Raw genomic sequence first — 12812 nt, 5'->3', positions numbered from 1 at the left:
CAAAAGCTCTCCCCACCTCCACCCTCCTGGGCCCCCTGGTGAGGTGAGGCTGTGCAGGGCCTCAGGCTGGGAGAGGCAGAGCCCAGAGCACGGTTACCCCGCCCGCAGAGGCAGGGAGCGGGGAAGGTGGCGCTGGCTGAAGGTCACGCAGGAGCCCTGGCCCCCAGCCACCTGGGGCTGGGCCTGTCCCGGGAGGCCTCTGGTGCACTCAGGGCCTCAAGGGTAACCCTTTGACATTCTCTCTGAAGGAGGTGACAGCCTTAGGCATAACTGAGATGTCTACAGGGCTGGCATTTATATGCTCTAATCCTACATAAATCCCAAAATAAATCCTATAACTAGCTTGTAGCTACCACTATGATTGTGCCCTGAGAGGGTGGTGAAAAGTGCTAATTTATTCTTTGCAAGCATTAAATATAACATCACGATCCTTATAACCTTACCTTGATGTGTCTGGTTTGGTAAGACATGAGCCCCTTAAAAGTGACCATGCTTTGGGTTGTCCTCCACCTCAAGGGGCCTGGTCCCAGGGCTGCGCGGCCTATCCCTACACGCCCCAGGGATGGCACTGTGAGTGGAAAAGGAAACCCGACAAGCCCAGTGACCGAAAGTGACCATGTCCACATGGGACGATCTGATCAGAAATTCCTAACGGGGCAGGCCATGGCAGGTAGTCACGTCCTAGACCTACAGCTTCCTTAGCAAGGGTCAGTCTCTGCCTTAAGTGAGCCTGTCTGTTGTCTTTGCGCATCTAGAATTACATACTTTTTTTTTGTATTTTTCTGAAGCTGGAAAGGGGAGGCAGTCAGACTCCCGCATGCGCCCGACCGGGATCCACCCAGCACGCCCACCAGGGAGTGATGCTCTACCCATCTGGGGCGTCGCTCTGTTGCGACCAGAGCCATTCTAGCGCCTGAGGCAGAGGCCACAGAGCCATCCTCAGCGCCTGGGCCAACCCTGCTCCAATGGAGCCTCGGCTGCGGGAGGGGAAGAGAGAGACAGAGAGGAAGGAGAGGGGGAGGGGTGGAGAAGCAGATGGGCGCTTCTCCTGTGTGTCCTGGCCGGGAATCGAACCTGGGACTCCTGCATGCCAGGCTGACGCTCTACCACTGAGCCAACCGGCCAGGGCCAAGAATTACATACTTTTGAAATGGCAGAGTATTTTTCTCTACCACACCCCTCAAGGCACAACTGTGGGCCCCAGAGGACAAGACCACTAGGGCAGGAGACTGCAGAACACCTGTTACTCTCTTGCCGGCCTCACTCCACCTCTATGTGCTGTAGATGTTCACTGTTCACCACCCTGGCCCCTCCAATGCAGAAGAAGTACATGTATTTCCATTTTGCTTGTATCCAATCCTAGTGGTTTCCCTGCTTTGCTTTTCCTGCCCCCTTCATCTTCCACCAATGGATTTCAAGCATCTCCCTTAGGTCTCCTCCTTTGATCCTAATGTATAAAATAAGCCACAATATTTCTTTTTTCTGAGGTATTTTCTCAATCTATTGAGATCTTGCTTCTGGGCATGTCCTAAAAAATTTGACTCAAATAAACTCTTGTGAAAGTTGGAAGGTGGTAAGGAGTCAGGACTGAGTTAAGTGCTGACGACTAGTGTGTGAGGGACAGGTGGACATGTCCTAACTGAGCTTTGCGCAGAGGACAGAGCCTCAGCTGCCAGGCCTGTGTCGGCCGGCCCCTCCACAGTGACCTTGGGCCTGTGCGACCTCTCCTCCTGGGGGGGGGGGGGCTCAGTGTCACCATTTTCATCCTGAGTCTGGAGGGACTGACCTGAGTGGCCTCTCTAGTGTCCTCTAGCCCCGACCCTGTGGTGAGGACACCCTAGCTCAGCCCAAGGGAAGCCCCTCCAATGTGGGGAATCACCTTCAGCAGCCTAGGGCTTGAGCAGCCTCAGGAAGGAAAGAAAACGCTCTTTAAGTTGTCATAACAGAGCGGGCCTCCAGGCACCTCCTGTTTACCAAGGCTGAGTAAATACAGCCAGGCCCTAGCAACAGGCACAAAGGGGCCCTTGTGCCACCCTGCTCGCACTCCCTGGCTCCCTCCCCTCCCCGGGCTCGGCCCAGCTGGGAGGCTCCAGGAGGCGTGCCAGGCAGGTGGCAGCGGTGGGTGCAGGACGTGTTGTGTGCAGAGCTCTGGGACACGCTGGGGAGCCAGGCTCTCGAGGACCCTTGTCCTCTGTATGCAGGAGATTCGGTCTTTTCTTCCCATCGGCCTTGTCCGTCAAAGACAGAGCAGGTGAGCCTTGGCCCAAGGCTTCAAGGTCAGTCTTGGCCATGAAACCTTAGGTGTGTTACGAAGCTGCTTTGAGCCTCAGTTTCCTCATTTGTAACAAGAGGCTACTACACGCCCTTGGCCTCACCTGATCGCCGGGATATTAAGGTGATCGTTCGTTCATTCTATGAACCCTGCCTTGCGCAGACAGAGGGAACTGTTATTTCAGGTGAGGGACAGGCCAGGAGTCCATGAGAGATGAGCTGTGCTCCTATCCAGTGCTAGGAGTCCCCAGATCCCCCTTTGAAAGATGAAAAGGGTGGGGACGGTACACCCAGTCCCCGCAGGCCCTCACTGTGTGAAGCCGTGAGGATGAGGCAGATATTGACCAAGGGCTGATTTGTGTAGTACTCAAAGCGTCGCTACAACTCAATAAAAAGATGAATGGACTGGTTGAAAAATGAGAAAAAGACATGAGAAAGTAATTCATAATAGGATTCATAAAAGAATGATGGATAGACACTTAAAAAAATAATCAACCTTACTGGTAACAAAAATGAAAATAAACACGACAATGAGATTTTCTTTTTTCCTTGCATTAGTGTCAAAAGATCAAAAATGTTTCTCATAGGGTTGGCAGGAGTGTGGGGAAATGGATGCCTCAAAAAACGAATGCTCGCCCTGGCCGGTTGGCTCAGCGGTAGATCGTCGGCCTAGCGTGCGGAGGACCCGGGTTCGATTCCCGGCCAGGGCACACAGGAGAAGCGCCCATTTGCTTCTCCACCCCTCCGCCGCGCTTTCCTCTCTGTCTATCTCTTCCCCTCCCGCAGCCAAGGCTCCATTGGAGCAAAGATGGCCCGGGCGCTGAGGATGGCTCTGTGGCCTCTGCCCCAGGTGCTAGAGTGGCTCTGGTCACAACATGGCGACGCCCAGGATGGGCAGAGCATCGCCCCCTGGTGGGCAGAGCGTCGCCCCTGGTGGGCGTGCCGGGTGGATCCCGGTCGGGCGCATGCGGGAGTCTGTCTGACTGTCTCTCCCCGTTTCCAGCTTCAGAAAAATGAAAAAAAAAACCCAACAACAACAACAACAACAAAAAAAACGAATGCTCTGCCACTTACTGACCCTGGACCATCGACATAAACTTCCCATGCCTCAGTTTCCCTGTCTGTGAAATGGGTGACAAGCACACGCACCTTGCAGTTTGTGGTGAGGATTACATGAGTTATTATGTACAAAGTACATAGAGCAGTACCAGGCAAGAAAAAAGTGCTTATTACATTGTAGCTATTATTTATTTTTGTTATTACTGTTGGTTCAAAGTATAAATTGGTACAATCTTTCTAAAGTCCAATTTAGAAAAGGCTACCATAGCTTTAAATGTGCTCACCAATTCCAGATCTAAAAAAATAATCAGACAAGTGGGCAAAAAGCTATATGCCTGGATATTCATCAGAGAATTATTTGTTAAAAAAACAAACAACAACAACAAAAATACCCTGGAAATAATCTAAATGTCCATTAATAGGGAACAGAATGATTAGATTACAATCCATCTATTCATGGAGTACCGCCCAGCAATTAGATTTGATAGGGTGGAGATGTTTGTATTGACACGGAAAGTTCTACCTGTCACACTGATGGATGAACGAGCAAGTCACATGACAGCTGATACAAAGAGATTCCACTTCTGTGAAACTGTCAACATGGGTTTGTAGGTGTGTACGCGCACTGGAAGACGTCCATAAGGATGCTCACCAGAACGCCAGCAGCCGTTTTCTCCTAAGCTAGCTTTTATTTTTTTTCCCTTTACACCTTTTTGTATCGATTAAACTAAAATACAAACCAACATGTATAGAGTTGTTTTAAAAACTTACTAAGGTTCTTTTCTTTGAGGCTCAAAGGCAGTTAAGTGCTGAATGGAAACATGGCGGCCTCACTCTCTGTGTCTGGAGATGGACCAGGATGCAGAGTGATGGAGTTGGGGTTCTCAGGGGGTCAGGAGGGCTCCAGGCAGGCAGACGCTGAGGACAGGGACGGGCACGGGGTCAGCGCAGGATGGCACCTGTGCACTCAGGACCAGGAGGAGTCCAAGGCGGGGGAGCAGCGAGGGCGGGGGGCAGCCAGAAAGACAGGCTGAGGCTGGGTCACCGCCACGGGAAGGCCAGACGCAGAGCACGATTGTATCTGGACGCAGCCGGGGAGAAGCACAGCTGGTCCCTTCCCAGGAAGCTGAAAGCCCCATTGTGTCCTGCACCTGCCCCAGCTCCAGTCTCCAAGTCCCCATGATGAAAAGAACCCAATCCTTTGAGTGAAACAAACGTTAGTAACCTTTTCAGACAACTGCCCCCGCCCCCGCCTCTGCACATAGGGAAGCCAGCCCTGGGCTGTGGTGGGGACCCCCTCTCCTGGGGTCGCTGCTCACACGGCCCTCCCTCACACAGGCTCCCTCAGAGGGAGGGTCCACCCCACGGATGTCACGCCACATCCCTCAGGCCCCAAACAAACTTCGGGGAGTGAAATTCTCAGCATGGCAGCAGGAAGGGTGCTGGAGGTAATGCACTTCATGACCAGCAGGCAGGAGACGGCCACGGGGCGTCCTGCACAAGGAAGTGTCCTGGGGCCAGGGTCTGCACGTCTCACACTGATCTGCCTGTGCTTGGGACAAAGACGGCTGCTGATGGACGGACAGGGAGCTGCAGGGCCACACAGAGCAGGGAGCCGTTCTGAGGAGGCAGGTGGCCAGCATGGAACAGAACGCCTTAAAGGAAGGAAACTCACGACAGCTGCCCAGCTGGGGCTGGCCTGACTGGGGGCTCAGAGTACGCGCAGGCTCAGGGGCCCCCGGGCTGGGGGCTCAGAGTACGCGCAGGCTCAGGGGCCCCCGGGCTGGGGGCTCAGAGTACGCGCAGGCTCAGGGGCCCCAAATGTTGTGCACGTGCTGACATGGGCCCCATGTCAGGAAGGACCCCTTCCCAGAACCCACGGCCTGGACAAGAGCTCAAGGGGCACACAGGGTACCCGCAGAGCCCTGAAGAGGGGTCATTCGGATGAAACCTGAACAGGGACATGTCCCTAGGAAAAGGATTGTCACAGATGCCTTGAGAGGAAAGCCCAGACTCTGATGACCAAACCCCAGAGTTCAGCTCTGGCTCTTCATTCTCAGGTTTTGTTAACTGAAGTGCAAACATACTCCTTTTTATTCCAGACGGGTCTAAGGGCCAACCAGCCTCAACAAATGATCGTCACCAAGTGCTACCACCTTAGGGCTTCTCAGCTGCAAGTGGTCCCTGGGGTCAGGGGGTCCATGCAGAGGGGCCACACTAAAGCATCTTCACGTTTTTCTGAAGTTGGAGGGGGGTCCCCGGGAGCTCCGTGACACACAGGCAGGCAGGTTTTTGGTGAGGACCGGGACCCTGTGGGAATGCTGCCATCAGCTGTGTGACGGTGGGAAGAAATAGCTTTACATGTCTGTGTTTGGGGGACACAGGGCACTGACCAAGTTTCTGGTGTCTGGGGTGGGCACAGCCAGGTAGGTGGCCCCTCCAGCTTCCAGGGAGCTGTCTTCGGCAGGCCTGCCTCCAGCTGGGCTTGCTGCCTTTGTGAGCACAGCTGCACTGGCTCTTGGGGTCCCTTTCCTCCCTCCCCAGGGAGTTCCAGCCCCTGTGCCTGCTGTGTCTTTTTGTCCTCGCATTGCCCCCTGGAGGACAAGTGGAGGATGGAGCTCAGGGCACGTGGCACAGGTGTCAGACATTTTAACTGGCCCTTCTTCGTGGCCATCAGAATCCTAATTTTGTTCAAAATAGCCAAGAGCCAGGCCAGGGGGGTAAATCTCGCCTTATTGATCGATGGTCCTGTGCCCCTTCGCCGGATTCTCTCTCCCCGTTCTCCTTTGCAGCTCTAGGGGGCCACCGACCCAGTTCCAAGCACTGAAATACAAGGGAAAGTCCACGGCGGGAGGGAGAGGAGGGCCATTTGAGAGAGCTTATGTTTCTTCATAAAAGGGACAGGTGTGAAAGGTGAGCTTTTGTAGGCCACTGTTCCTCTTCTTGCATGCTGGAATGCAAGGCACGATGCCCAGAGTGGCAGCAGCCACCCTGTGACTATGCGGCACCAGGGTAACACTGAGGACGGTGGGCAGAGAGGTGGGAAGAACCTGGGTGCTTGATGACCTCACCAAGCTGCCAAACCGCCCTGAAGCCCGCTGTGCCCAGGGTCCTTGTTCAATAAACAATTATAGCACTTGTGGGTTAGCTGTAGCCGAATACATCAGGGAGGCAGGAGGGGTGACTTGCTCAGTGCGAGCCCACATAGAGCGCTGAGCATGGCGGCCATTATCACCACCTCGCAATGCGTGTGTGTAATGCATGTGTTTGCAATTGCTTACACGTGTGGGTACCCATGGACAGATATGCAAAGTGTATGTACATATGACCCTTGGTGTCAGAATGTGATTCACGTGCAGGCCCTATGATTTGGCTTGGGCCCTCGGGGCATTCCCTTAACCTCACTGAGAGCCAGTTTCCTTAACTAAATGGGGAGAATAATGAGCACTAACAAACTGACGGTGCAGAGGTAGGGCAAGAGTCCTGGCTTCGCCTGGCAGAGAGGGAAACCAAGGCTTAGAGGGGCTACGTGTTATGCCAAAGCCAGGAGCCAGGAAATGCTGAAACGGACTTGGATCAGGATTTTCTGCTCCACCGCACACTGTGGCCTCACACAATGTGCTGGGTGTTGGAGGGCTGCATGCACATGTGTGTGTATAGGGGTGTGTGCACAGGTGCATGGAGGGTGTGTGCAGAGTGGTATAGGGAACTAGCAGAAATGTGTGCAAGGGTGTGTCTGGAGGGCTGTGTGCGTGCGGTCCCATGGGCCAGTCACACAGGCTCTCCCAGACTCCGGGGTTCCAGCGGGGCTCCAGCAGACTGCCCCTGTGACAGCTCCCTGCGGCCCTCGGGGGCTCTGGGGCCTCCGCAGCTCAGCGGCTGGTTCCTGCTCCCTTCTCCCAAACAATGTCAGCAGCAGCACGGGCAGCACTCCCGGGGCGAGCCACCTCCCTCCTGTTTACCAGCGCCTGGGCCTGGCCCTCTGGGCCGCTGCAGGCTGCGCCAGCAGGCATTTCCCAGGCCCCTACCCCTCCTGGCATCTTTGGGGGTCAGTTTCAGTGTCACTGCTCCTGAGGAGAGCTTCCCTTTCCTTTGATGCCAAGCCCCCCCCCCCCCAAAAAAAAAAAGAAAACAAGAGGAGTTCCCAGGCTTCTCCGGCTGCTCAGTCACGGCACAGGGGCAGATGCGCAGGGACCCTCCCGTTCTCACCTGGCGCTGAAGGGCACTGCCTCCCCCCCTTGCTCCTGGTCCTCACGTCTGTCTTCTGCGTCTGGGGGAAGGAGGTTCTGGCCCTTCGCACACCCCTATCTAGAGCTCAGGGCAATTCCACCCCTTGAGCCCCCGAGGGCAAGGGACAGACCCACAGGCCCCCAGGATTGTGTACAACAAACATGCTGTCCTGTTGTCCTGTCCCCGGGGAGTCTTTGGTCCAGCTTGGGCGCTGATCCAAAAAGTCATTAAAAGAAAGTACAGGCAAGGAGAGGAAAAAATTGCTCTTCTGACAATAAAGCCAAACACTGTCACACGCCAGGGCGGCTGGCCCTCTCCCAGGGACTCCAGAGAACTTCCGGGGGGAGACACGGAAGAGGGGTGGTTGGGGCCGGGGCCTAGCCCCCCAGCCGGGTGCAGGGCCCAGCGCCATGCGCTGTTCCTACGGAGGCCTTGAGCCAGCGCCCCCTCTGGGGGTGGCCCCCTCGCAGTCTGGGGGCCTGGCGCAGAGCAGGCCCCCAGCTCATACAGGTGTCTGAGAGGGCCAGTGCCAGCCCGAGCCTCTCACAGGACAGGTGACTGACTGAGGGCTGGGAGGAATGACCCGCCCACCATCACAGAATAGGTGGGATACACGGAGCTGTTCCCGCATTCCCCGTGGTCCTCACGCCCCCCCCATCCTGGCCTAGGTGAGACATCACAGCAGTAAAGACAGTGTCCTGCAAGGGCCCCAGCTTCTCAGCCTCCGGCTGGGGAAACCGAGGCCCAGAGCAGGTTCTCTGAAGGGACAGGGGCCAGAACATACATGTCCTGGTTGTCCCTGCCTCACGCCCCGCTAAACTCACTGGCTGATATTTACTGGTGTTTACTGCACGAGGGGCCTAGTGCTGATCACATTTGTTTTTACAACAAACTGAAAAATGGACTACCTTTATGACCCTGCCATTTATAGATGAGTCAGCTGGGAGGCCAAGGGCACATGGCTGACGCTCGATGGAGTCAGGACCGGAGGCCAGGGCATCTGCTCCCAGTGTTCATGGCCATGGCCTCTGAGGGCCGCGAGAAACTGACACAGCCCTCCACACTCTGCACCCCCCGCCCTGGGCCCGGTGGGAGGGGTCCACAGCCCTGCCTGCTGTGTGCCCGGTGCGGAGCTGAGAGGCAGGCAGGCCGAGCAGTCACGGCCATGGGCGCTCTGGGAGGAGGCACAGCCCAGTCAGGATGATCCCGGAGGCACCGGACGGCAGAGAGTGCGGGGAAGCCTCCCTCAGGGAGAACCAGCCAAGGCGGTGGGAGGAGAAGCCCAGTGGCTGCAGGACACAGGGGCGGGGGTGTCCTGTCCACAGGTCTGGGGGCGGGGCTTCCTCCAGGCACCCGGTTCTGGCTGGGCAGGATGGCAACCAGAGAGATGGCTCAGGCCACTGCCACGCTTCTGCTCACTCCTGGCCGGCCACAGGTCTTTCCTGGCTTCTGGAGTCTCTGCTCTGAGAGCCTGCCCCTGTCACCTGTCCCAGGAGGGGCAGTTGGGGCAGGGTGGGCCTCCTCCTCGAGCCCCAGCCCAGTCTTGCCTTTTCTCGCAGCCATCGATGGCCTCCACACCACCCTGTGCCCTCCCATCCTCTCTGTAAAACCAGAGGTAGCCAGGGCACTCAAAACACGACCCCCTCCTTGCACTGGGTGATGTTAGAACTGGTCTTGGCTCCAGATCCTGAGCTTGTGTTGGTTGCCAAGGCAACAACAGCCCTTAGGGAGGCAGGCCTAACAGTGAGAGGAGACTGGAAGCTCGGGTGCTGGGGAGTCACAGCCCAGCCCCCCTTTATCCCTCTGTGCCTTCGGGGACGCTTGTGCGCCTGGCAGGGGCGTGGGTGTGCAAGCAGGGGGTGTGCGTCTGGGTGTGTGTTGCTGTGTATGCACATGAACCTGAGGCTTATGAGCAGTTCTGCAGGGGCAGGTGGGGAGAGGAGGAAGGAGAGGGGAGGGGAGAGTGGGGAGGGGAGAGAAGAGCAGGGGAAGGGAGATGGTGTGGGGGGAAGAAGAGGGGTGGAGAGAGGGGGCAGGGGAGAGGAGAGGAGGGGAAGGGGGGAGAGGTGGGAGGAGAGGGGAGGGGAAGGGGGGGAGAGGTGGGAGGAGAGGGGAGGGGAGAGTGGGAAGGGGAGAGAAGAGCAGGGGAAAGGAGATGGTGTGGGGGGAAGGAGAGGGGTGGAGAGAGGGGCAGGGGAGGGGAGAGGAGGGGAAGGGGGGAGAGGTGGGAGGAGAGGGGAGGGGAGAGTGGGAAGGGGAGAGAAGAGCAGGGGAAAGGAGATGGTGTGGGGGGAAGGAGAGGGGTGGAGAGAGGGGCAGGGGAGGGGAGAGGAGGGGAAGGGGGGAGAGGTGGGAGGAGAGGGGAGGGGAGAGTGGGAAGGGGAGAGAAGAGCAGGAGAAAGGAGATGGTGTGGGGGGAAGGAGAGGGGTGGAGAGAGGGGGCAGGGGAGGGGAGAGGAGGAGAAGGGGGGAGAGGTGGGAAAGGGGAGGAGAAGGATGCCTTGGTTAAACCTCCCGACGGCCCTGAGTCAGAGAACACCGCCTCCATTTCACAGATGAAGACACTGGGGTGCATCAGTGTGTAGTCCGCAGTGTGACAGTGAGGTGGAGCTCCCCTAGACCTGCGGGCTGGTCCCCTGCCCTCCTTTGTCACTCCTGGCGTGGGTGCAGGGCCTGAATGCTTCTCAGTCCTTCATGCTGACCCTGTCCCACAGATCTCCCTGCTCACCTGCCAGCTGTCCTCCCGGGGTGAGTTGGGACAGCTGTGTAACAGGACCCATCTAGATGGGGTCCCTGAGCAGGGGCAGAGGACCAGGGAGCCCCAGAGAGGTGGCAGGGAAAGGGCCCTGAGCACTGGGCCTAACCCCACCCGGCCAGCCGAGCCCCAGCAGGCAGGCGGAGGGTCCGTGTCCCGCACTCATCTCACTGCCTCTCTGGCCTGGCCCCCGGGAGGGCCCAGGCCTGCAGGAGAGGCCGCTTGGCACGAGCCTTACCCAACGTCCAAGCCACCCTCATGCCCCCTCGGCTCAGGGCCACTCAGGAGAGAGCAGTGCTCTTCTTCCCAGAGAACTTGCTGAAAACAGGCCGGGGCACAGACAGCTCTGGTTTGAAGTCCTGCGCAGCAGCTCATCAGCTACTGACCCTGACTGGGCTTCTTAACGTCTCCAGAGCTGTGGCCTTTCCCTCTGTGACGGGCACGTCCTGTCTCGCTGGCCACTGGCCGCGCAGCACAGGCCGGTAACGAGCCAGCAGGTGTTCACGACCCCACGGCTCCGGAGGCTGAAGTCCGAGATCAAGGTGTTGGCAGAGCTGGTTGTAGACGGCAGCCTTCTCGCTGTGTCCTCGTGCGGTTTCTTCTGTGTCTCTCTAGGTTACTATTTTCCCTTCCTGCTTCCCAAACCCACCTGTCATATTGGCTTGGTCCCACACCACCCATGACCTCATATAACTTAACACCTTTTTAGTGCCCTGTCTCCAAATACATTCTGAGGCACTTAACTAAGGATTAGGACTTCAGCATGTGAATCTGGGAACCACAGTTCAATCTGTAACAAGGTGGAATATGAGTACCGGCCCTGCACATTTGGTGTGAGAAGTACTAATCATGACATGCCACCGGAGAGCCCGGCATGGCCCCCATCCAGGGATCACACTGTAGTGACAACCCCCTCAGCACAGGGGCGCACAGGCCTGCACCCCAAGGAGACGACGTGTACTAGAACTTGGTACCTGGCTCGGGTGGGCGCTTGGTTGGGAAGTGGCTTTTCCAAGCCGGACCTGTCCACTCTCCCACAGAAAAGGGCAAGCGTGTACAGTTTCCAAGGCCAGGCTGCACCCTCAGGCCAGTGGGCACAGCCTAGCCGAGGGGTATGGCAAGGTAGTGGAGCAGTCCATCACTCAGATGGGGAAACCGAGGCACGGGGGAGCTATGCAGGGTGCTGGCACAGGGGCTGAAATGCCCGGGGAGCAGTGGTGCCCTGGAGAGGCGAGGACGGGGAGGCCGCTGCCTGCTCCGCCATGCGTCCCGGCAGCCGGGCCCTCCCGAGGCAGGAGGCCGGAGGCTCGCCCGGCCTGAACAGCGCAGGGCCCCGGGGCCCAGCCCTCACTGCAGGTCGCACTCAGCCAAGCCTCCACTTCCTGAGCCGGCCCGGGACCGGCTGGGCTGCCGAAACCCTGCCTAAAAAGGAATCCGGCTGTGGTGGCCCAGGCTATTTTTAGACAATTGTGTTGAAAAATCCCCAAAGTCCATGTAGCATCATGTGTTTCTTTTTCTTCAGGAAGAAAAAAAGAGATGAAGTAAGTGGATCCCCCACCGTGGGAAGGGCCTACCCTGTCCCCGTCCTGGAGGGGCAGTGGCCGGGGCCTGGCAGCTGGCCAGCCCTGGGTTCAGGAGCTCAGGGCTTTGGGCTGGGCTCACGTCGGCCTCCCCGTCAGCCTCGGCTTTCAGGGGGAGTGGGGCACCACGGACGCCCCACAGGACAGCTGGGGAGATGGGGCTGGGCTGTCCTTTCCCCGTCCTTTAAAAACACAGCTTTATTGAGGTGTAATATACGTATCATGAGCGGCACATATTTAAAGGGTACAATTTGATGTTTTGACACATGTAGAACCATGGCTGTGAACCATGAAGCCATCACCACAATTAAGGGGGTCAGCACACCCATCGTCATCCCCAAATGCTTCCTCATCCGGTTTGCGAGCCCCCCTCCCCTCACTCCCTCCTGCGTCCCTCCCTCCCCTCACCCCCTCCTGCATCCCTCCCCTCACCCCCTCCTGCGTCCCTCCCTCCCCTCACCCCCTCCTGCGTCCCTCCCTCCCCTCATCCCCTCCTGCGTCCCTCCCTCCCCTCACCCCCTCCTGCGTCCCTCCCCTCACCCCCTCCTGCGTCCCTCCCTCCCTCACCCCCTCCTGCGTCCCTCCCTCCCCTCACCCCCTCCTGCGTCCCTCACTCCCCTCACCCCCTCCTGCGTCCCTCCCCTCCCCCCTCCTGCGTCCCTCCCCTCACCCCCTCCTGCGTCCCTCCCTCCCCTCACCCCCTCCTGCATCCCTCCCCTCCCCCCTCCTGCATCCCTCCCCTCACCCCTCCTACATCCCTCCCCTCACCCCCTCCTGCATCCCTCCCCTCACCCCCTCCTGCATCCCTCCCCTCACCCCTCCTGCATCCCTCCCCTCCCCTCACCCCCTCCTGCGTCCCTCCCTCCCCTCACCCCCTCCTGCGTCCCTCCCTCCCCTCACCCCCTCCTGCGTCCCTC

This window comes from Saccopteryx leptura, chromosome 6, assembly GCF_036850995.1.
Source record: "Saccopteryx leptura isolate mSacLep1 chromosome 6, mSacLep1_pri_phased_curated, whole genome shotgun sequence".
Classification (NCBI taxonomy): Eukaryota; Metazoa; Chordata; class Mammalia; order Chiroptera; family Emballonuridae; genus Saccopteryx; species Saccopteryx leptura.
This window is presented reverse-complemented; position numbering follows the sequence as displayed.